This window comes from Struthio camelus, chromosome 16 (assembly GCF_040807025.1).
Source record: "Struthio camelus isolate bStrCam1 chromosome 16, bStrCam1.hap1, whole genome shotgun sequence".
NCBI classification, from domain to species: Eukaryota; Metazoa; Chordata; class Aves; order Struthioniformes; family Struthionidae; genus Struthio; species Struthio camelus.
In genome coordinates this window covers 514,591-538,714 of record NC_090957.1, presented here as the reverse complement: position 1 = coordinate 538,714, position 24,124 = coordinate 514,591, and the positions used below count along the sequence as shown (strand labels likewise).

General features: G+C 57.7%; 1 protein-coding gene across 8 annotated transcripts in view; it reads right to left on the bottom strand.

The window, feature by feature from the left end:
- The window catches only part of SIPA1L3 (signal induced proliferation associated 1 like 3), a 50,827-nt gene that overhangs the window by 23,657 nt on the left and 3,046 nt on the right, over positions 1-24,124 (bottom strand). For 3 of the 8 annotated variants that reach the window (XM_068909755.1, XM_068909765.1, XM_068909761.1), the window contains exons 2-3: positions 22,224-22,373; positions 8,333-8,497 (exon numbers count right to left, since the gene is read on the bottom strand). The gene's annotated coding sequence lies outside the window, so the exon portion shown is untranslated. The remainder of the gene's footprint in view (positions 1-8,332; positions 8,498-22,223; positions 22,374-24,124) is intronic. The other 5 variants (XM_068909756.1, XM_068909760.1, XM_068909763.1 and 2 more) reach the window with 3 other exon arrangements.

Sequence of the window (24,124 nt, the reverse complement as noted above, 5' to 3'; positions counted from 1 at the left end):
GGCGCAAAGCTCCCCGTCGGAGGCGGAGAGGCGGGAGCGCTCCGGCAAGGACGCGGGACCTCCCGGCTTCACTCAGCCGGGGCTGTCCCCTTCAGCAACAACCGCCCGCCCTCAGGGCAGGCCGCCCCGTCCGCCCCCTCCTGTCTCCCCGGTGCCCATCTGCTCCCACCTGAAGTCCAAATCCCTCATGTGCTGCAGCGCAGGGTGATTAACGCCCGGGCAGGCGGCAGATTACGGCCTCGGGCAGAGGGGCAGCGGGGAGACCTCGGCGCAGGGCACGCGAAGGGCCAGGGGGACGAGGGCAAGGCTCGCCCTGCCCGGGAAGCGGTTTCCCACCCTCGGCGCTGCAGGCGGACCGGGCTCTGCGGGGAGCGGCTTTTGCTTTCTGGAAGGAACGGAGAGGGCAGCTGCAACAAATGCCGGGCTGCTGTTCAGACTCCACGTGAAAATCTGTCCTGCGCTCGGCTCCGTTAACGCAGGTGATCGGTCCCGTCGGCTGCGAAGCACTGACGGGCTTACGCCCCACTTAAACTGAAACCGAAAGGTCCCCCAGGCCTCGTGCACCCTTCAAAAACTAAAGCACAGCAACGCTGCAAGCAGATTGCCAGCTCTCTCCGCACGCTGCCAGCTACTCCAATGCGCCGCTCCATCTCCACAGCCGCTTCCGCAGCCCCCGTCCGAGAGCATCATCCGCATCCGTCACCTCCTGCCCACCTCGCTGCAGGGGCTGGGGAGCAGGAGCTCCTCCGCCTGCAAAGAGGCTGAGGGAGCAGAAAGACTCCAGCGTCTCCGGGCCGCGGCCGGACTTTGCCAGCCCAGGGAGACGACAGCCTTCAGCCGCATCGCGCTCGCTCTGCCTGGCGCCTGGAGAAGCCCCCGGCAGGGTTGGTACAAGGACGGATACGGCACAAATCCGTGCTGCTTCAGTAATTAAGCGCGCAGTCGCGGTTACAGCTCGGTGCCTGCAGCACGCAGCCTCCCCAGGGCAGGCGCTGCGCCGGCCGCGAAGACGCCCCATCGCCGGCTGCCCGAGCGCGGACACCGCCGGGGAAACCTGGCTCGGGGGCCACGGAGCAAAATCCAACCCGGCAGCGATGAGCGGGGCGAAGACAGGCGCGAGGAGAGACGGCGCAAGAGAAGCCCAGCCCCGCGGCACGCGCGACGCCGGGGCCGGGCTGCCGCGGGGGGACGCAGCACCTGAACCCACGCTCGCTGCCGGCCGCTCCCCGGGAGCGCCGATCTCCCGCCCGAGAGGTCGGGCGATGCGGCAGCTTCTCCGATCCGGAGCTCGGCGGCGAGGCGCTTCCCGCAAGGCAAGAGGCAGCGGCTGCCCGGAGAGACGGCGGCGCCCGTCGCATCCTCCCAGGAACGGCGAGCTGCCCAGGGCCGAGGAACGAGCGTTGTCCTGGCCGTCGCTCCCCAGCCGCTGCCAAGGACGAACGGCTGTGACCCGCCTGGGAAACGGCTCGCAAAGCCCTCGGAGAAGCTCGGGGACTGTCCTCGCCTTCGGCGTGCGCTGGCCGCCCTCGCGCCGCGCCGGCAGAGGCAGGGGGCCCCCGCGCGAGCCGTGCAGCGCCGAGGGGAGGAGGAGGCTTAACGTAATGTTGCATCGAGGTGGAGGAGCTTGCGCTTGCAAGGAAACACGTACGGCGGTGGGGGGTGTCCAGGAGAATGCACACGTCTCGTGAATTCATCAGGAAAAAAACCCACCCGACTGGGATTCCTGCAAGAACTGAGTTTTGCTAACGCAGCCCGCGGAAAGAGCAGAGCTGCCGGCGGCGGCCGGGGGCAGCTCCAGAGCCAGGGGCCGGTCCCAGCACGACGCGCCGCTCATTCCCCCGGGCTTGCCATGCCTGTAACTGGCAAAATTAAAGCAGGCAGAGCAAGAGGTCTTCTCTTCCGCGTGCCCATCAGAGACGGGAACTGCGTCAGCTGGGGGCCCAAGGGGCTTCCCGCGTTGGATTGAGCTGTCGGAGGGAAGGGAGCTGTTTTGGTGCCTGCCTGTCACCTCGGCCAGATGGCCGTCAGCGCCAAGGGCAGGCAATTCCCACCCCTCGGCCCCGGCCAGCTGAGGTCGGGAGAAGCCTTTGAAAGGGCCCATGAGCAAAGCCAGAGCGGCCGGGGTTGGGGCGGGGGGGAGCAGAGCTGCCGCTTCCCGCGGGTGGCCGGAGGGCCGGGCGCGCGCCCGCACCACCCGGGGCTGCAGGCCACTGGCTGCACCGCCGCAGCGGAGCGCGCCGGGGCTGCGCCGGCCCGGCTGCGCCCGGGGAGAGGTGCCGGGTCCGACGAGAGCGGGCAGCGCAGAGTTTCCGCTTCGCCGCTTTGTGCCGGCTTGTATTTGCAGGAGGGAAACGGGGGCCGGGAGCGGCAGCTGCCGGCGAAGCCGCCGTTCGCCGAGCGGCTCGGCCCCGCGCGGGGCAGAAAGAGCGTGTTCGCGCTGGCCGCCAGCCCCGGTTACTCGCAGCTCTGCAAAGCGAACGGCGGCTGACGGCGAGCGAGGGCCGCGGTGGAAGTCCGCTCAGCAGCCAGCAGACCCCGGCTGCACGAGAGCGGCGTTCGCCGCAGAGCCCGCTCCAGCCCGGGCGCGCTGCTGGCACGCAGGCACGGGGTGCACGGCGCCAGCTTTGCTCCGGCTTTAAAGCTAAAGAGAAACCTAACCCTGCCCCTCGCATAAACCAAGCAGCATTTCTCCATCTGGATAAAAATTCCCTGCTTTGATGCCAGCTTTGGTTCCCAGGCTGGAAATCCACACCCATGCAGGAGAAAGTGCCGAGAAAGGCAAGTGCTTCAAAGGCTGACTTCATTTTTTTTTTTTTTTTTGGCATAAAAGGGATGTTTACAGAAGGATAATTACATTGAACAAGAGCCATTCAGTCAGTCAATAAAAGGGGAGCAACAGATGGTTTGGCACATATTAGCATAAATTATGCACAATATTGATATAGGTGATGCTGTTGGTGGCAGCTTACCCAGCACGGCAGCTTACGCAAGTCCTAGGAGAAAGGTCTCCCCGTATCGTTTTTATTTGGTTGTGGGAGGCCGGAGAACACAGAGGGGCTGCGATGGGCAACTGCTTCAATGCATCAGTCCTCTTCTGCGTCAGCTCGCTAACGCGCGCCGTTTAAAAGAAACGCTACCTACCGCTTTCCGAGCTGCAGGGCAACCTGACGGGGAAGCTACTCTGCTGTGACACGTCTCGCACGACGCCGTTCCCACAACCCATCGTGCTGCACGAGGGGATCAAAGTCTGCGCCGCTCTACAAAACGAGAAACTCGGTATTCCTCTTTCAACGCTCTGCGGAGGAAGGTCACGTCGCCGAGCTGGGGGTGGCCAGTGTCCTCCGCGCTGCTAACAGCTACGGCCCAAGAGACGGGATTTCGGCGGCCCCCGGCATCGCCCGCAAGAGCAGCCCTCGCCCAAGGGACACGCGCGCAGGCTCAGCCAAATCTGTCCAATTCCAAATCACCTTACAGCGGCAGCTTTAAACAATTAACCTAAGCAGCTGAAGAGCCAGGACAAACAGCTTACACAGGGGAAAAAAAAAAAAGAAGCATGAAGCAGACAATTATCCCCATTTTACAGACCGGGAAGCTTTACCCAGAGCAGGGGAATTTTCTTCCCTGTGCTCACGCCGGGTATGAGACTGCGACAGAAGTGGAAGTCGGGCCAAGGCTGTCACAACCACAAGACAACCTCAAAACAGCACTCATGAATCAAGCATTAGTCAGGACGTTAATACAAACGGCAGAACGAACAAGGATCCTGGAGGGCTCTGTTCAACTCAACACTTACAGCCTTGCCAAGGGCATTAACCGGCTCCCTAGTGGATAAAATCCACCCCAAAAAGCGATAGTGAATGTATCTAAACAGACAAGCCAGTCATAAAGCTGCAGAATTTTATCCAAAATAGAGATCTTGAAGATGGACTAACGCTATTAGAATTGCCTGCCCTTAAATAGACATCAGCTATTAATAAACCCCACTCTCCACCCCAAAGTGAATGCCAGAACTTGACGCCTGATGTTCATTTCTTTTACAGAATCTGCAGCAGAAAGCACCTCATCTGATGTATTCGGATGTTCTTTGAATCCGCGGATAATTAACTCCATGTGCATTCCATCCAGTGTTATGTAGTGTCATGCTGAAGCATTTCGAAACGACAAAAATATTTGTTTTCTGTTCCAATACAGATCGGCCTATTGGGAAGAGCAGTTTGCCGAGGGAAAGAGCGACTGCTAGGATACGGTTTACAGCCCTCCAGCCTCACCTCGATCGGGCTCATCCCTTCCCATCTCCTCACATCTTCCCAAGGGCCTGCGAGTTCCTCCAGCTCAGGCTCCACACTCTCTCCCCAGACCCCCGGATCAGTTGTTAATGCACGTTTCCAGCAGGTACAAAACACGTATCAAGTTTCAAGTTTAATCGGCAGGGTTTTTTTTAACTGTCGCACAAGCAGAACAAAAGCAAACTCCAGCAGTAATCCAAGACGCTGTAGGCTGCCCGAGCCCGCCCAAGAGAGCTCGCGAGCAAGCTCCAGAGGGTTAAATTCCAAAAGAATTCATCATCCCTCCTCCACATTGTCATCTCGGTCAGGACTTTCAAAGAAAAACCTGGTAGGAGTCAAAACACTTATGATCTATATTTACCTCCGGTAATTATCATGACAGCTGGAAGCATCCCCAGGAAGACCAGGAATAAATGTCTGTCCCTCCCAAGAGAAGGGACAAGGTTTCGTCCTTGTAAAAAAGGGCAGCTGGAGATTAGTTAGGTGGTTCTCTGTTTTACTGCCATATTTCATAAAGAGTTTCAAAGCTTTAAGGCTTGTGTTTCCCAATGCAGAAGTTAATCCAGCTGAGGTATGCAAGCCGTTATAGCTTCTGGGCCAAGTTCACCCTGGGGGCTGCTCGCCCAGCCTCGGTGGGGCAAACCTGACTCCTGAGCTCTTGACTAAGCCGTGATTCCTCCCGCCAAAGGAGAGAGCCCAAGACTTCCTCTGACTCATGTTTTCCGTTCTCATCTGCATCTTAGCATGTCTTCTAGGCACCGAGGCTGCAAAGGAAAGCCACAGTATGTCATCCCTCAGCTATTCACCATCCCCTCTGCTGCGACATTTCCTCCAGGAAATGAGAAATCGTCGGCATCCAGCAAGAGCGAAATAACTGGACAACGCAGATGGTCGGAGTGAGTTAGGTGATGATACGCAATTCCCCCCAGTAACATTCCTAAACCGCGATCCTCCTGGAGGCAGGGAAGGTCAGCCCGACTCGACTCGGCCTTCCCAGTGGGAAGGCGGCGCATCTCCCGGCCTCGGCTGCTTCCTTGCCATCAGCAATCATTGGGAACACAGCGGGCAAACAAGCAGCAGTTACTGGCTTTTGTGGTTAAGGCCATTTAGGTGCTTTGACATTCCTTCCACCCCTCACCGCTCGTGGTGGGAGAGGAGACCCTTTCCTTCCAGTGGAGAAGGATATATTCTGCCCGCAGTTCTCCGAAGCATCAGAGTCCTATTTAGGCATTAAAGTACATCAGCAAAGCGAGCGGAGAGTAAACAGATTTAGGGATTTAATCGCTAGCATGGCTGGAAAAACAAAGTGGCCCCTTAACCAAGGGTGTTTTCACGAACACAGATGGCCATTCAGGCGCTCAAATTCGCTGGATGTCTGCAGGACTTTGGAGCCTTGTCTCCAGTTGGGCAGGCAATTTTCCATCGAGCACTTGGTTTCCACTGATCCGAGCATGCCACACCTTCAGGCTGAAGCGCTGACACCCCAGACACTATCTGTGCCTCAGACCTCTCCCACCAGCGCCGCTCTTCCAAGAGCACTGTTAGCATACTCCAGTGCATCGCTGAGCTTTGACAGCGCATGGAGAAACTCTGCAAAACCAGGGGTTAGGGGCTCTCCCTAGCACAGCTCTTTTTCGGCCAAGCGCGCTCAGAGAAGCCTCCTTTGTTTACACAGCAGATTAACAGGAACAGGGTTAGTATTTGCCCATCGCAAATCCGGCAGTTAGATTTTGCTCTTTTCATACGAGCGCGTGCCCCACAAACCAGATGGGAGGCTGCAGGTGTCCTCCCAACTGCTGCATACGGACAAAACCAGACGTGCCAACATTATCGCCGAAGGCAAAGAAGGGAGGGGGACGTGAAATGGCCCTGGAATACAAAGAAAATTCCCAGGAGCAAAAGCAAAGTGCTCCTGGTCACAACGGAGAGGGGCTATTCCAGCACAGCCACCCTCCTCTAAGCTGAAGCTTAGCCCAGGAAATTCAACAGGACCTGTCTCTTGATGGCCAGGACTAGGTGCTTCCGAGGATGCACTCCAGTAGGCTTAGATACGGACAAGCCCCTGAAGTCCCGCCTGGAACAGACACCTGGCTGGCACCCCCAGCTAGCTGCCAGGGACAAAAAGCACCAGGGACGTGGTTTTCTCCTGCCAGCCTCTAGCCCAGGGACCTCCGGCCTCCCCCTCCTTTCCAGCCCTGCCGCAAGGCCAGATGTCTTTTCTCGGCGGCAGTTCCTGGGATTTCTCTACCCATTCCCGCCATACCCAGAAGGGCTGCTCTGTGCCAGGTTTCCAATGGCACAAGCACAGATGTTGCATTCCTGCAGAAAGCCCTTTTCCAAGTTCCTCTGGGGCTTTGCAGTGAAGAGCTTTTATGCCGGCTTTCTGGTCCCACTCATGCAAAGCTTTCCCCAGGAAGCGGCAACTTCCAAACACGCACAACCCGGGCGACAAAAGCCATCCAAGGGCCCAGGGATTACGGAGACTTTTAGTGGGAGAGGAGACCAGAGCAATCCATCTTCCAGAGCGTTCAAAGCTTCTCCTCAAGCTTGTGAAAAGATCAAGGGAAGTCGAGAGCATAGGAAGGCAGCAATTCTCCAATTACTACAACAACTTTGTGTCATGTTACAACAACACCAGGCGCAGAAAGGCCAGGCTCACCCTGGTTACGGATCGCAACTGGCTCCCAGCTAACCATCTCACAGCGAGCGCAATCGTTACCCAACTGGGCAGCTCTGTACGTGCACGTGTTGATTTTTACATCTACAGCTGCCGGGCAACTTTGCAAGAAGCTTTTGAAACAAGACGCTGTCTCCTTGCAGCGTGATGGGGCACATCCCAGAACACAGGTCTCCCAGCGTTACCGTGGCCCGGATCGAATCGCTCCACCGCGATGCCACTGGTGCAGCTTTATTCCTAGAAGCGGGTAGCAAAGACTTCCAGCACTACTGCAGGAAACCCCCAAATCCCCCATCTCGGCGGCACAACAAGCTCTCAGGGGGGCTTTGAAGCTACTGGCACTGAATAGGGAGGGGACGCAACGGCAAAGCAAAACGCCCACCCACCCCAGCGACCTCCGGGCGCTGTCACAAGCCAGGAAGAGCGTGCAACCCCTCCGTCACAGCGACAAAGAAAACACCTTGGCTTTTCAGCAGAAACAGCGGCACCGTGACCCTGCGGAGCAGGGGATAATCTCTCACTTGAAAACACCCGCTCGGATGAAGGGGGAGCCCTGGAAACGGACTCTGGAAAGCGCCGTGCTCCTGGACAAAGGGAGGAGGCTTGTAATGCCGCAATAAATGCATCAGCACCGAGACAAGCCCGTAAAATCCCTTCAGCGCCTGAACAATGAGCTTCTGATTAAAGCGGCTCGGTTTGCTGCAGGGCGTGTTATTGGCGGGTTTTAACATTTCATCTCCCACCATCTCAGGGGCTGGGATCCTCTCTTTTGTCTTTAAGGCAGCTCCACAGATGTCACCTAACTAGTTAAAAACCCAGGCCAAACCCACCGTGTCTTTGAGGGTGAGATGAAGAAAGGCAGCTGCTGTTTCACCCCGGTAGGAACTAATGAGCTTTGCCAAAATGCACCCTTTTTAACGAACTAGGCAAGGAATGGAAACAGAAGTTTGCCGTTGCCAGGAGAGGCAGAGCTCCCGACACAGCTGCTGAGGGCTGTGGATTAGCCGCTCCGTTAAGGAAACGAGAGCGATAACACTGGATTACAAAGCTTTCGAGAAAGAGGAAGATGAAGCTTCCAGGGGACGAGTTTTCTCAGAAATATGGAAAAAATAGCCACCAAATCTGATTGCAGGAGACCTGCAAACTCCTCCCAGCTCCCGGAGCATCCTGGCCAGGAAGCAGGCATGCTCCCAGCTCCTGGAGCATCCTTGCTGGGAAGCAGGCACATCCCCAGCTCCCGGAGCATCCTTGCTGGGAAGCAGGCACATCCCCAGCTCCCGGAGCATCCTTGCTGGGAAGCAGGCACATCCCCAGCTCCTGGAGCATCCCGGCGGGAAGCAGGAACGCGCCAGCCCTGTGCGATACCCACCGCGGGCTCCACCGGCACTGCTCCCGCTGACTCCACGCTCCCATCCGGACTCACCAGGCTTCTGACTCCTCTACTCCGGCCGCCCAGCATCCATGGCGAAGCTCCCTCGCGCCGGGCGGGTGTGCGGCAGCGGGGACCGCCTGCGTCCGAGGCTGCACAGCAATGCTGTAATGCAAACACATGCTCACTTTGACTAAAAAGGCATGATTCAGACAAAACTTCCAAGTCCCCCTGGGCAAAACCCAAATTCACTTGCTTTCTATTAGTCACACGTGCTCTGTAACATTTACACGCCCAAATCCCATTAGACAAATGAGATAAAAGTTTCATAAGCCAGAAATTTAGAGCTCAGCTCCCAAACTGCCGCCTGTGCACAGGTACAAACGGTGCAAATCCTTTCAGCGCAGGCTCTAGCGCCCAGGTAGCGCTATCTCCAGCCAGAACAACCCGCTCAGAGCGCGGACAGCCACCTCCTCGCCCGACTGCAAACAGGCGACGGCGAAGCAGAGCAAACCCCTTCCCGAGGGGGCGGCGCAGGCTGCCGAAGCCTGCAGCGATGCCGCCGCTGGCTCCCGTCCGCTGGAGCTCGCGACGCCTCGCTGCAAAAGCTCAGACGGGCGCCCGCGCTCGGGAACCGGAGCGACGCGGAGCAAGCGCCGGCCCCGGCTCTCCCGCTCGGCGGCCAGCGGCGGCACCGCCTGGCGGCTCCCGCGCCGCGGCTCCCCGAGCGCCGGCGCGCTCCGCTTCCCCCCGCGGCCGGACAGGGACGTTGGCCGGCTCGCCGAGCAAAGGCGAGCCGCGGGGGGGACGGCAGGCGCGGGGAAACGCCGCCGGCCCGCAGACGTCCGCTGCGCGCCCGCTCCCCGGGTCGACGGCGCCTCTTGCCACCGCGCGCAGCGCGGCCCGAACCCGCCGCCGCCGCCTTTCAACGCCTCCCCGTTTTACTGCTGCTTATTCAAACAGCAGCAGAGACTCCGGAGGGGGACGTTAGCTCCCCCTGAGCTACCGCGCTCAGCCCTTAACTCACCTCATCCGGCGCGAGCAGCAGCGTTATGCCCCGCGGTGACTTTGCCAGTCGATATTTGCAACGCAGCTTCATCTCAGGGGCTCAGACCCATCCTTACCGAGCCCGGAGACCCTTGCGGCGCAGCCCAGCGAGAGCTGCTCTGCAGAGCCGCGAGCCCGGCACCGGGGCTGCCCGGGCCAGGGGAGCGCGACGGGAACGGGCCACCGCGGCGAACGGTGCTCGGGAGCGAGGATGCAGCAGCTCACCTGGGACGCTTCGGGAAACGAAGCGCTTCGAGCGCGCGGCGGAGACACCGGGTACGACGCTAAGAGGCGCAAAAAGCAAGTCTTTCCCTTCCGATGCTCAAAACCTGCAGGCAGAGACCTCGGCCAGCAACGGCGGCGTGACAGCCGAAGTCTCGGCATGGGCGCGCCGGAGAGCAAGGCAGCCGCGGCCGCGAGCCACGCAGGACGGCTCGAGGGAGGAGCCGGTCCCTACAACGACGCAGCTCGGGGACAGCAGGGGAGACGATCCCGTCGCCAGCCCTTTGCAGAACGCGGTTGCAAAGGACGAGTCCCGGCGCGGGAGGGCAACCGGGGTCCTGCTCGAGCCGGGCACGGGCAGGCAGGGACGCGGGCGCTTCGGCGCGCCGCGCGCGCAGGGGGAAGGCAGCCGGCCGGGGAGGGCAGGGGCCGGCCCGCGAGCTCCCGCCGCCAGGAAGACGCGAGCGACGGAGGCGGCAGCCGGCGCCCGGGGGCCGCCGGGGCGAGCGAAGCCGCGCGGCGGCGCCGCTCTCGCGCACGGCCGGCCCCAAGGATCGGGGGGAGCGTTTTCGTACCGGGTCCCTTCTGCACGGGACGTGACGCACGCGCAGCGCTCGCCGCGGGGCAAAGGCCAGAAGAGATGCCGATGTTTATGCATGGGACGGTTCAACTTTTGACTCTGTTTCCCCACAATTACTGACTCACCCCCCCGGGCTCGGTCACACCCAGAACCGAGGACGGGCAGAGGCGTCCCAGAAGCGTGCGGGCTCCTACCGACTGCACAATCCTCGCCTTCAACAGCAGCGATCGGCGTTGGCTGGGAAGGGCAGCAGCTACCCACCGCCCGCGTGAGACCTGCGCTACTTGCATCGCTACCTGCTTTAATCAAAGGGTTAAAAAGCACTTTGCACCTGAAAACTATAATAAAGTATAGATTCTAGAAATATGTCTTTTTATCCTACAGGCATGAAAGGAGCGACAGACACTGAGACTTATGATTTCAAGCATACTCAACAGAAACCAGAAAAATTCAGGACGATAACCACCGCATCACAGAGTCACAGAATGGTTGAGGTTGGAAGGGACCTCTGGAGATCATCTCCGGCGCTGCTCTCGCGCAACCAAAAGCGCCGTCGCATCCACCGCGCCGCTGCTACACCGGGCGACGAAGCCCCACCAGCCTGCTGCCGCTGCTGAGGCCTTAACAGAGCTACGGGATTAACCTGGAAAATATTCGATGTTGTGGGTTACGCCAAGCGAACCAGTTGCATTCAAAAGCCGATCCCTCTTTATTCAGGGAGGGATCTTGTTTTACTACTTATGAGTTATGAGCTTATAGCCTGGGGAACAATTAATTTGGTTACCAGGAGATGCAGGCAACATGCTCGCAGCTTGCTTCCAACCTGATTTTCAAGAGACTTCCCCATAGTTTGGGGAAGGAGACCGCCCGGCTGAGCAGTCCGCGGTATTTCTCGAGTGTTTTATTCCAAAGCGCTGCGCTCCCGCTTCCCCGACGGCGGAGTTATGAAGCAGAACAGCTTTGCCCCAAAATAAACTCCATCAGGTGAAACTCGAATGTTAACTCCTGACAGCTCTCCCCGGATCTGCCTTTCAGGCTGGACGTTGTTTACAGCACTGGGTTAAACTCGGGTGTTTTTTTTGTTTTATTAATCAGGTTTGCTGCGTTTTAAGCTCAGAGAGCGCTTTTGCGGAAGCGGCGTCCAGGGGAGCTCGAACAGCCCAACCCGCCTTCGGAGAGACCCTTTGCCCGTACAATGGCATGTTTGCTCTGTTGCAGAAATGAGATCACCGCGACAGGCATTTACAGCAGCTGATATCAGATTTCTATTATGAACATACCAGAGCCCAACGCACGGGTGGGTGTGTGCTCTTAGCAAGCGTGCAAACAGGGCTGCACGGCGCATTCCAGCGCCGTCGCCCGGCCCAGCGCCGCGGCTGGAGCGGCACGGAGAGGAGAGCCGCCCTCGGAAAGCTGCGGGGGGCACTGCACGCCCAGCAGGGGCATTGCACACTCGCTGCTGCATTGCACGCTGCCGCATTGCACGCCCGGCAGGGGCATTGCACACTCGCTGCTGCATTGCACGCTGCCGCACTGCACGCCCGGCAGGGGCATTGCACACTCACCACTGCATTGCACGCCTGGCAGGGGCATTGCACACTCACTGCTGCAATGCACACCCACCACAGGCATTGCACGCTCACTGCTGCATTGCACGCTGCCGCATTGCACGCCTGGTAGGGGCATTGCACACTCACCGCTGCATTGCACGCCCGGCGGGGGCATTGCACGCCCGCTGCCGCGTTGCATGCCGGCGGGGACTTCGTTACCAAAAGGCAAAGCGCCCGTTCGGAGCTGGGCAGAGGGCCTGGCCCCAGGCAGCCTCCCCGCGGAGCCGCTCTGCGCCCGGCCCCTGGGGTCGCCCAGCTCTCCGCGGGAGAGGGCTAGGCAGCGGTTTTAAGCAGCGAGGATAACTAGCCCCCTGCCCGCGGAGGGTACCATGCTCCAACCCTGATTACTGCTTTTCCACCCAGCCGGGCTCACGTACCGGCGGAGTTAACTCGGGAGAGTCTCGCACCCTGCCCAGCGCGGTGCAAGGGCAGAGCCTGCGGCTAGCAGGGACCCCGCGGGGACTACGAAGGCACGAGGCATCCCCTCTTGGCCGAGCATCCTCCCGGCCTCCAGCGAAGCCCCGGGCGAAGGAGCAGCCTCGCGTCCGCCAACAGCACGGGCTCCACGCGAACCGCTGCAACCCGGAGGGGGACGCCTAACCTCCCCGTTGCAGGGGGGAAGGCTGTCGGCGTGCAGGACGAGCAGCGCGGGGCGAACGCCGCTCGACAAGCTCTCCCGCAGACGCGGCGAGGGAAAGTGGAGCAAACATGAAAGATTCACGCCGGCGTTAATTTTTTATTTGGTCGCCGTGCAGCGACGCGGGCCGGGCGGGCTGGGGAAGCCTCGCTGCCGTCCTCCCGTGCACGGGCGGCACGGACGGGAGCCCAGGCACCAGCGCGCTCCGGGGACGAGGGACAGGCTGCATCAACAAAGAAAAAAAAAAAACCAAGCGAGCGTTTGGCTGTCGCAGCCTCCAGGCGGGATGCGCCTCGGCCGGGCCCAAAGCCCTGGCGTGCAACGGGCCGTGCAAACCCGCCTGGGACGAGACGCCGGGAACGGGAGCTGCAGCCCCGCTGCACCGGCGAGCGAGCCGGCCCGCTCCCGCCTGGCCCCGGGATGCTGCGGCAAGGATAGGAAAAAAACCACGCAACAAGGGGGGCCGGCCGGCGCTGGGGGGGTCCCGCCCGCAGAGAGCGGCGCTGGTTAGCCCGAAGCCGGCGGGCGATGCCGAGGGGCTGCCGCGGCCGCAGGAGCGACGTACCTGCCCTGGCATCGGTACAGGAACGAACCTGCAGAGACAAGCGTTGGGAGCAGAGTTATACAATCCTTCTCCACGCCCTGGCCCCTGCCTGGTTTTTCTTGGTTTTGTTTTGGTTTATTTTCCTCCCCCCCCCCCCCCCCCCCCCAATTTACGAGGGGAAGCTTGGAATTTAAAAACTCAAATCAAGCCAACGGGCTAACGCTATATTAGGAAAAAAAAACACACACACGCAAAAACGCACAGGGCAGCAATATTTTCCGTTTCCATAAGAGCAGGCCATTGAGGTTTTTTTCTTCCTGTTAGACACATGGGAAATTCGAGTGAGCTGTTAAAGCGATGCTCTGCCCGGGCAGGAGCTGGGGGCAGCGGCGAGCCGGGCCCAGGGCTGCAGCCAGGCCGCTGCGGCCAGCGGGAAGGGGCAGGGCTGGAGACCCCTTCTCACCCACCCTGCAGGGCCCTTATCCCATGGGGTTTCCTTATCCGCCGGGGGACGCTGCCGGCGGCTGCTCCTTCCCCATCCCGCCGCGGCGCCGGCGGTTGCCTTTCCGAAAGCAAGACCAAAAGGGGCCCTTGCAAAGCCTTGCGGGAGGGGGGAGGCGTTTTAACTATTCACGGGAGGCCTCCGGACGAGCCGCGCTGGGATCTCCGGTGCCTCCGCGCGCGAGCAGGACGGCGGGCGGCTCCCGCGGCAGAGCGGGACGCTTTCACGGGCCAAGCTGGAGGGCTCCTCCTCGAACCTGCTTCTCCGCTGGCAAGCGCGCAGAGGGATTTAACCCTTATTAGGGAAAGGAATTCGTGCGTTGCATTGTTCTTGCAATGCTTCGTTCCATAAACCCTCTCGACGACAAGAAAAATCAGTTTAGCTGCAGGGATCAAAGGAAAGCAGCTTCGTGAAGAATGGCTTTCAGCACATACGCGCCGCAAAAAAAAAAAAAAAAAAAGAAATCAGTGTTGTAGAAAAGAAAACAGCCCGGTTTGAAGCCTCAGTCACGTGGAAAACCCATCTCGGCGCGGAGAGGGCATCCCGATCCGCGGTGAAACGGGCCCAGCGCAGGCTCCAGCAAGGCGGTTGGGCCGCGCAGGGGTCCGCTCGGCTCGGCGGCCGCCCTCTCCCCTTCCGCGCGCGGGGGCAGCGCAAAGGAGCCAGAAACGCTGCTTTTTCAGCTCGCTTGCTGGAGGAAAAAAAAAAAAAAAAAAAAAAAAATCAAGCAGAGCGAAACGCGGTTGGTTTTTAAGAACAAGACCAAGCCCTGGACTGCTCCTTTTGGGATGAAATTATTTCTGGGCAGAAATCCAGCCCAGCAGAACAGCTGCTTGGCAAGGGGTGGGTTTCTTCTTTCACGAAGACCCAAATTTTGAATATATTACTGCAAGATGACTTTACATAACCGTGGACGGAAGGAAGGAAGGGGCTTACGCTGTATTTACAGGAGAGCAGAAGAGGTCCCTAACGCACCTGAACCGAATAAACGCTCCCGACCCTTCCGCCGCATCCGGCGCGTTGGCTGGTCTTGCGTTTGCAGCAGCAGCCGCCCCGCGCTGAACCTCAAAGTCTCTCTGGATATTTCATACTGATGCAAATCAAGTACTTTAATAAAAAAAAGAGAAAGCAGCAGCCAGCCCCACCTTCATCAAGTCAGAACTGCAGAACTGCACCCCTCCGTTTCGGCAAGCGACCCCGCGAGGCGCAGAGCCACGGGAAAGGCAGGCAATTTCATTTTCTATTTGCAGAAGGCAACAAGTTCATCTGCCGGCAGCAGGGGAAACCAAACCAAACCAAACGAGGTAACGATGGTAAGAAAAAAACCATGGTAAGAGTACTTGTCCTGTACTTCTGTCCCTCTCTTCTCCGATGAAGAGGTATTCATGCCAAGCGTAATCAAGAGAGCTCGCTAATTGGAAACACACCCTTTCCCCTGCCCCTCTGCACCGCGATCACGGCACAGCCGGCTGCAAGGTCGAGCTGGTGCACAAACGATGCTGCAGCGGGCGCCGGCCGCGGGCGGCTCTCGCCCTCTCCAGCTCTTAAGGGAATTATTTATCAGGTCCCAGGTGGCCCGGTCACGAGGAAACAGGCGTTTAAGTAACTGCAGTAAGTCTGGAAACGAAGCGCTTGCGACGCCGGTGCCGCGCAGACGCCCTCCCTGTTCTCGCCGGGCGGCGCGTCACCACGGCCGCGGCTGGATCTCGGCTCTCCCGCTGCATCGGCGCTGCCGGACGAGCCCCGGGGCTGCGCTGACAGATCCCCACCGGCGCAAGCATCCTCCCGGCTCCCCGCTCTCGCGGCGTTTGGGACGGGACGCGGCAGCAGCCCTGGGCTTCCCAGCAGGGCACAAGCTTTGGGCAGCAGCTCCTGCAAACGGGGCGGCCAACCACCCCTTTAGCAGACGGCCACAAAACGCAGCTATCGGTCAGGTAAAGAAAAGGTTTAAGCCGTGCCCGTCTGTTCCCGTGCAGTCCAGGTGTCGAGCGCTACTACCGCCTCGCTGCGTGCGGCGGGGTAAACGGTTGCCCAGGATGCAGAGCACTCGCCGCTCCAGGCTCTGCTGCTGCTAGCTCCAGTTGGAGCCCATGTCTTTCCATTTGTTTGACTGGCTGCGATTTCGTGCCACCCCTCCATGCCTTCCTAGCAATGCTGAGCAGGGGCGCCAGGGCCGCAAAACCAGTCTGCATCTGCTGCCCAAGCAAAGCGAGCGGAGGCAAGAGGGGGAAGGAAAAAAAAAAAGGCTCAACTCCGAAGAGCTAAGAACGGGTCCAAGACTGTTGCAATCATTAGCGTTTCAAGCAGAGAAAGGTCCAAGACTGGTCAGTTACAGCATCTCTCTAGAACTGACTCCTGCGTCCGAAATCCACGAATTACACCGAGCGCAGGTGACCCGAGTGCGCTGACATCTCAGATCTCTGCATGCTGCAACGCTCGGGCCTGTTTTTGCTACAACATCCAAGCAAATCTAAAAACATCAACCACGGAGTAGACAGTCATGCAGCTCCTGGATTACGGATGGAGATGCAGAGTGAAAGACTTCCTGAAAGGCAGAACCCAGCTGGGAAGTCTGCTGCCTTGCATCGGGAGCAGGGGGATTACTGAGCAATCGTTTGAGAAACTTTAATGCTTTTTATTTTTCAACCAGCAACACTCATCCATGTTTGATCTGTACCATTAAGTCAACAAATACTTTAACTTTAGAAGTCTGCTCAGATCAAGTCTTTGCAATGGTCAGCTTTAGACCACAGCAACACAAACTTTCTATACAACAGGGGTTGAGCCTCCGTGGACAGCCTTAACCTCTCATCACAAAAGCTCCTACTATTTTAACTTAACAGCCCACAACCTCCAGCCTACCCCAGTCATCTCATTTAAAGGGTTAGCATTCATAACAGCATATTTAACAGAAGCACTTAACCTCTGCTCTAGCTGCAGGAATGAATAGCTTCTTTATACCTCCTGCTTGACCCGAGATGAGATCAAAATAATTTCAAGTTTAGCCTACAGCCCTGTGGCTCCTTATTTTCATCGTTGTCTTTCCTCAGCGCGCATCTTGAAATGGATTTGCCGTTAATGGGGAATGGGAATTCTTACGTCCCTCGACGCTAGGATCCGACACAGTCGCTGCATCTTGTAATGGGAAAATTTGCCCAGGATGTTGCTGGGTTTGTTTGGCAAGGTCAGTAAAATAGGAATTCACAGTCTAGAGCCTTCTCTTTCCCGAGCACAGGAGTTTTTAATGCACTGATGTGCCAGCTACATGGCAGCTCAAGGTAACGCCCCATCTCAAAGACAAAGCAGGGTTTCCATAGGATTATTTAGGTGGAAAGAACTCCTAAGTCAGAACTCACGAGCCAGGAGCCCTGTGCAGCTGCAGGTGGACATCCGTTTCCTCCTGGACACGGACCCCGGAGAGAAGGAATCCAACAGCAAAGACCAGGAGTTGCACAGAAAGCGACTTTACTAATGATCATTTGCACCTATTTCACTTTCCGTCTCAGAAAGCGCTACCGAAGTGGGTTGCGGTGAAAAAGAGCCACGCTTATCGAACGTGACACTTTTTGGGTTGGAGGAAACCTAGTAATTGCATTTGCAAGAGCAGCCACTTCATTTGCGGCTAAGAGGTCAGAGACACTCAGCCCTGCTTTGAAGCTCAGGCATGGTTAGCTGGATAAGGCACAGACGGTTTTCTTAAGCAAACATTTTCACCCTTGTAACACGCAGGATCTTAGAAGTCCTCATTCCTGTATCCCAGGGCTCTTCAACAAGCGTTTATCATCAACCTGGGAAAGGGGCTTCTGGTTTGCAGGACTTTTCGAAGGTGTTAAAGGCAGCAACTCTTAATCCCGTTGACAGCCGAATTGTTAACACCCTTGTCGGAGGCAGGGCTGCCAGGATCAGGCTGCGTTCTCCGCTTGCAGCTCCGAGAGGGAGGAACTCGGGTGTCGGGCTGACTCGGATCAGCAGCGCTCCTCTACGCACGAGTCCACGTTGCAGAGCAGTCCTGCACTCCTTTCGGATAAGACCAGCCCAGAAGATGCTTCAGGAGCGTGTCCGTGCGCTCCAACCGCTCGTAGGCATGCATCCACGGAGCCGACGAGAGCAAGTGCAAAGTAAAATCCCCACATCACGTGCCCCAACGCTGGTGAGCGGAGCCCCAGAGCCACAAAGGGGCTCAGTCTGTTCCAACTCGCAGCTACTTGGTCCTCCTCTGCCAAAAATGGCATTAGACGGGCCAAGCATCTAAGTTCATGCTTCTGCGAAAGGATTAAGGAGCCCAAGTCGCCCATGGCTTTCTCTATCTATGGGTCATGGCCCACAGAAACCTGCCACCACTCCTCTTTTCACCACAGCACAGCAGCCTGGGCAGGAGTGCCTAGACACACAGTGTTTTTCTAGGAAACAGTCTGCAGATCCAGCACACTGACCCCCCCCCCCCCCCCCCCCAGGGTGCAAGCTTGGTTTGTCACAGCAGCAATCGGTTGCAAAGGGTGAAACACCTGCTTTAATTTAGGGAAGAATTAAAAAGAACTCCAAACAAACAGGTACTTAATGAACGGCCAACAAGCAACAGCCACAAAGAGAGCACAAAATCTGGTAGGGCATCTGCCACGCGCACAGCAAAGTCCCATCGCCTTCCCCGAGGATGCTGCTAACGACCTCCAGGAGGACGAGGGTGATGGGTTAGATCCTGCACCCGAGCGCGCTTCAAGGCCTCCCTTGGCCACGGCAGCACCAAAGGCCCAGTCGAGACAAGCGTCCTCTTGGGCAGGCGTGGGACATATATCCAAAGAAAATTAGCTTGCAGTCTTAACAGACAGGATGAAAACCAGGTGGAAAAGACCAGGCACAGAGAGAGCACAGGCACCAGTCCAGGATGATAATGGCAAGCTGGACGGCAGAGGATGAAGACCGAGGACTTAACACCTTCCTCCACCTTCAGACCCCAGTGGCACGATGCCACCCTGTTCCTCTCAGCCACAACCAGCACCCAAAAACCTCCTCGGTCACTCCCGAGATGTTACACCTCCTCCCTCCTGCGCTCCACAGATGACCATGCAATCGCAGTTCCCACTGCAAATCCCGTCTAGAGAGCTCAGGGAAGCACTGCAGATATTTCCTGAAAATGAGGCTTCTTACAGGCAAAGCAATATTTTTTCCAGATTGAAAATTATTTCTGTTTTCAGAAGTTAGAAGCCCGTGACAAGATGGTCCATTACACAGTTGGCTTCTCTTGCCTTGCTCTGTGCTTCCTTCTGCAACGTTTGCTGGTTTAGCAACTCGCTAATGTAGCTTTGGCATAAAGGCCAAGCAATTAAAAATAATACATAATTTGCCCTCAATTCACTGTTACGTGGTAATGCAAGAACATGTCCCAGTTGCTACAAACGAGCATGATGTGACAAATTGAGGGCAATCTGGAGAGAAACGGTGGCAGCAGTTTGGGCCGTGCTCACTTGCCCGGCGCGAGAGCCTTAGCACGGGTGCTGGTTATTCTGCATACTAAAGCCACGGTTTGGCATAAAGACTCCTCTTTTCTTGCAACTAGACCTTAAAAATGAGCGCGTGACATCACCGCGATGATCCAAGCGCTCCATAGTGTGTGCTAGCCCCCAGGAAGCAACAAGCCACTGAAGTTCATTCACGGCCAACGGGAAAAACATTTGTGACTTGCTTGTAGGTACATTTGGTTTGGCCAAAGCCAAGGCAGTTGGCCGGCCGCATTTTGGCGGACGGACTATTTATACCTGTGTGTCTTGCAGCAGATTTGAGTTTTTACCCAGAACTCTCACAGTTCCTTCCAGGGAAGCCTCCCCCATAACCCTGCACTCAGCGCTGAGCCCAGCGCAAAGAGGAACCGCAAGGACTTGAACCAAGTCACTAAGCAAGTAAAAGCCAGGAAAAAAACCAAATACCCCAAGTTCGTCTTCTGCTCTAGCCACAGATACAGTTTTCTCCCTAGCCCCATGGCAGAGCTCTCGGTCTACCCCGGGGGGTTACTTGGAGAGGCCACGGAGGACCTGAGCCAGTCAAGCCTCTCTTCCCCGTTTTCTAGTTTTTCTGATAAAAGAGTCTTTCCTGAGCATTACACACAGACCCAATAGTTGGCAAAACTGAGCTTCAGGTAAGAGTCAAGTAAGAACAAAACCAGTTGACAGCTAATGCTGCGGCCTTCAAAGAGAAAATTAGTAAAGTAATTAAGCTAAGAGGTTCACAATTTTGTGCCTAATTAGGGTTGGTTAAGGCCAAATAATCCCCATTACTGAGCAATGAGAATGCCATTAATTTTCTCATTGCAAAAAAAGAGGGGGAAAAAGGATAACAAACAGATGGTTAAATATCAGAACTATGCACAATATGGAACAAAATGACAATTCAGACCTTGTCACGAGAGCAGCCCTCAGTGCCGCAGAAGCACACTGCGCCCACTCGGGAGGGAGGCAGGACGCGGTCCAGATGCTGCCTTCATATTTATGCTCCAAGCTAATCTCAGCATTAGCAAGACAGATCTCCCCATGCTTATCTGATGGAGACGGCATAATCAGAGATAGTCCAGTATTCACCCTGTGTGTCAAACTAAAGACAACATAGGACTTTTCAACAGGACTGTAAATACAGGCAAATTCGTACTTGCCTGGCGCTAGAGATGTGCCAACTCCGGTATCAGATAACTGCAATTCTGACGGTCCCAGCGCAGCAGCAGCTCTGGGCACCCGCGGATGAAGCACACCGACACCTTCGGACACCTTCAGGAGGTGATCGTTCGCGCTCAAGACCAAAGAGGTCTATTAAAGGCAGCGGCGCCGGTCCCCGCTCACCGGCCCAGCGCTCGCGCTCCCGGTGCCTTTCCCGCGAATCACCCGAGCGGAGCTTCTGCCCAGCTTGTCCCCACCGACAGCCCTCGGGAGCAGGGAGCGCCGCCTTGGCCTTGCTCGAGTCAAGGGGGAACCTTCCTTCAGGAGGGTTTTCTCTTATAGCATCGCGCCGGGATATCGGACAGCAGAAATGGATGAGGTGCCTGCTGTTAAGGAACTTTGTTCCTTTAGCTTGCTATTTAATTAAAATCTGTTCATCTCCAGCGTAAGAAATATTGCCTGTTCGGTTGCTGGGGAGCTCCGGGCTGCGGGCTGCCTGCTAATGCCTCCTTCCCCAGGCGTACTTCTGCTAAGAGAAAGCGGAGCAAGAAGAGAGCAACATGCTGATAGCCATTTCCTTTCACACGCACTAAATACACAGGGGGGGAAAAACATGCTCCAATAGCCTCATTGGTCTAGATTACACTGACAGAGCCTGCAGGGAAGGAGGGAAAGTCAGGCCAGGGTGATTTCATTTGAGTACAGCAGGAGTCTTGGAAGCTGAAGGAGGATTTCTGGCATATCGAAGAGCACGGCTGCAAGCAGCGCAGCGAGGATAGCGAAGGACACGGCAATGGCCTCACCTCCTCTTCCCACGCTCGCTGCTGATTTAGGGTTGCGCCCACTGCGACTTCTTCACGTCTTTCATTTCCCCAGGGTGACGAGGCGACGCGGGCACCGCAGAACCTCCCCGCCGGCAGCCGCGCCAGAGCAAGGCCCGTGCAAACGCAGGGCAGCGTCTTCTGCAGGAGCATCCCGAGTCCGGCCACGGCACGTCCCAGCCCCAACGGGCTCCCCCCCGTCGTGCCCAAACGGACGCACGGCTCCCAGTCTAAACCAGCGAGGAAGGGGGAACTGCTGTCCCCGTCCCCAGGAGCTCAACAGCTTCTGCCGCCGACATGCCGCCCCGAAGGGGAAGTGCCCCGGCGCTGGGAACGCACTGCTCCGCACGCGCGCGGTGCATGCCAAGGGCCAGCTCCTCGCAGCAGAGACCTGTTACGCTCATCCCTCGTTACACTCATTCCCACCTCCTTTACGCTGACGACGCACAGCTAGAATAGCACAAACTTTGAGCTGCTGCTATCGATTCATCAACTAAACAGCATGAAGGGTTGTTACGACCAACTGTTCTGTTTCCTAACACAGTCTTATCAGTAACAGATGCATTAAGTAGATGGAAGTCCAAGAAGCAAACCAGAGGGCTTTCCCCACCTTTTCTAAAGCGTTTTTATGACTGTAAAAAAATAACCGGAATTAATAACCAAAGCCCCCCACTATCAGCTCCTGAAGCACGGAAAGGATCAGCCTCCACTTGCTGCGAACGCTTGCAACACCTACCAGCACCGATCTCCCACCAGCAGCTGTTACCACGCAGGACCTCTCTCCCTCTCTCAGGGAGAGGACTCTAGCATTCAGCTCCTGATAAAGAAGAGGGATTAACGATACATGCCTCCAACTAATTCAAACAGACTGCAGAGTGAACCTCAAAACCCTTTATTCAAAGGCACCCACTGCTGTAAAAATAGTGTGTGTGAAAGAGGACGAGGTTGTAATCCTCGTCCAAAGAGGACAATGGTTTCTGTCGAGCTTGTGACTGCTCAGCAGAGAGCAGCAGCCAACTGTTTGAACAGCCAGGACGACAGGCAAGAGGTTAAAAGGCAGCCACGGCTTCGCGCGCCGCGCCGGTGCGGGCGCCACAACCCGAAGACCGAAGCGAGCCGAGGGCTCTTCACCTCCCCGCTGCAGGTCCAAGTCCACATCACTTCCTTAAAGGGAGCGGACTAAATCCAAGCCTACACACCCAATAAGCACAACAATAAGGCAAGTCTCAGCCAGAGGTTTCCTCCGCGCACGTAGGAACGGCGGAGGAAGCCTCGGGAGCCGCTTACCGCGCGGAGGCTGCGCTCAGACTCCCTCTTCGCTCGGCGGGAGCTTTACGGGGCGAGACAGCCGACGAGAGAGGTTTCCTACCGCGTTCGCCCCGCGCCTATAGGGACAGAAGTGCCGCCGTCAGCTGGCTCAAAACTTGCGGAAGGACTCTGAATTAGAAGGAAAAAAAAAAGAAATAGTGTAAGTTCATAGCTAGAGAAAGAGACACAGAGTTCATTTCAGCGTGACAGACCAAGTTTGGAAACGCAGCTCTCTCCTGAACCCGCCAGAAGCGCGCAACGCTTTCCTCCTAAGGGGCTGCATCCTAACCCCTGCCTTCAGCAGGGCAGGACCCTGCGGCACGGGGAGAGGAAGAGATGTGCCCTTTTCTAAAGGGAGCGCAGCCCACGCCTCTGGCTGTCCACCCCGGCAGCTGCCCTCCCAGGAGGGGGGCACCCAAGGGTCCCGGGCATTAGCCGCAGTCTCGTCCCCCTGTTTTGGGGATTTCAGTGGCACCAAGGATCTCACTGTGCGCTAGCTGCTCTCCAAAGAGGTCTGAAGAGCTTAAAGATAAGAAGCAACAGGAATTACAAGGTATTCCAGAAGCTGGAGGAAGGGGTAAACAGGTAGGGGTGGAGGACATGCCGCTATTCAGACCTGCGTGCACAGCGAGCAGCTCGAGTCTCAAACTATACTGACAAGACGCTAACAAAAAAACCAAGGAAGACGGCACACAAAAAGCCCATCCGAGATGGTAACTCGGCCCGCGCACGCGCGAGTCTCCCGGCTGCGAGGGGCATCGGTAGCCCGAGACCCCCGGCTCCGCTGTCGCTCCGGGCTCGCTGCAGCGCCGGCGGCCCGGCCCCCGCCGCGAGCTCGAGCCCGCAGGAGCGGGAGCAAACGGAGGACGCTCGCCTTCAGCCCGGGGGAGCCCCAAGAGCCCTTCCTCCATCTTACCGGAGCGAAAGCAAATCCCACCATCTCCGGGCCAGCGGCCGACCGCTTCCAAACGGCGGCCGACAACCCGGCCTGCGACGATGCAGAGGTTGCAGGGCACCGGGCCCCCAAACGAGCCCCGGTCCCCCCCGGGGGCTGCACCTCCACCTTCGCACCGAAGTCAACAGCGCGGGGAAGGGGGAAGACGGGGGCGGCCAAAGGCAGGACGCCCCCCGCCTGCCAGCCACACCGTAAATAACGGAGAGGCACAATCCTACTGAAACGGCCCCGCTTCCTTCCCCCCATCGCCCTTTTGTTTAACCGCAGCAAGGATGCGGGTCCTTTTAGGTGCCAAGAACAAAACCCATCAGCCCGTTCTCGTTAGTAACAACTCGTTAGCAAACGGCCCCGGTCAGAGTTAGACTCTTTAGTGCCTGCACAAATAGGTCGGGATGAAGCAAGTTTCATTATGGGATGTAATTAAAAGAAGAAGAACCTCTTCAACAGACAAGCGCAGGAAGGAGCCTGGAGAAGAGCAGCCCCGCGAGGAGGGGAGCGGCGGAGGGGCCGGGGGGCGCGGGAAGCAGGTGCCGATCTGCGGTTCCAGCTCTGCGCGGGGGGGTCCGAAGCCGCCGCCGCGTTCCCGCTTGCATCGCGTCCAGGCCACGCGTTGCTAACGCCCGCTGACCCGCCGCCCGTCTCCGAGCGGGCCGAGCTCTGCGCGCCCGGCCGCGAGCACCAGCGCGGACACAACCTGCCCTTTCGCTCGTCAGGGAGGATTGGGGTTTTCCCCCCTCCTCTCCCAGCCAGAGCGAGGCCCGAGCACGCAAACGCGGCGAAGCAGGGTGCAAAACCTCCCGGAGCCGCTGCCGACGTGGCACCTGCGCGGCGGCGAGGGCAGGGTCTGTTCTGCCGCCTGGCGCTCCCCGCCGCGGCCAAGCCCTGCCGGACGCTGGCTACCAGCGGCGGCTGCGCCCGAGCCCAA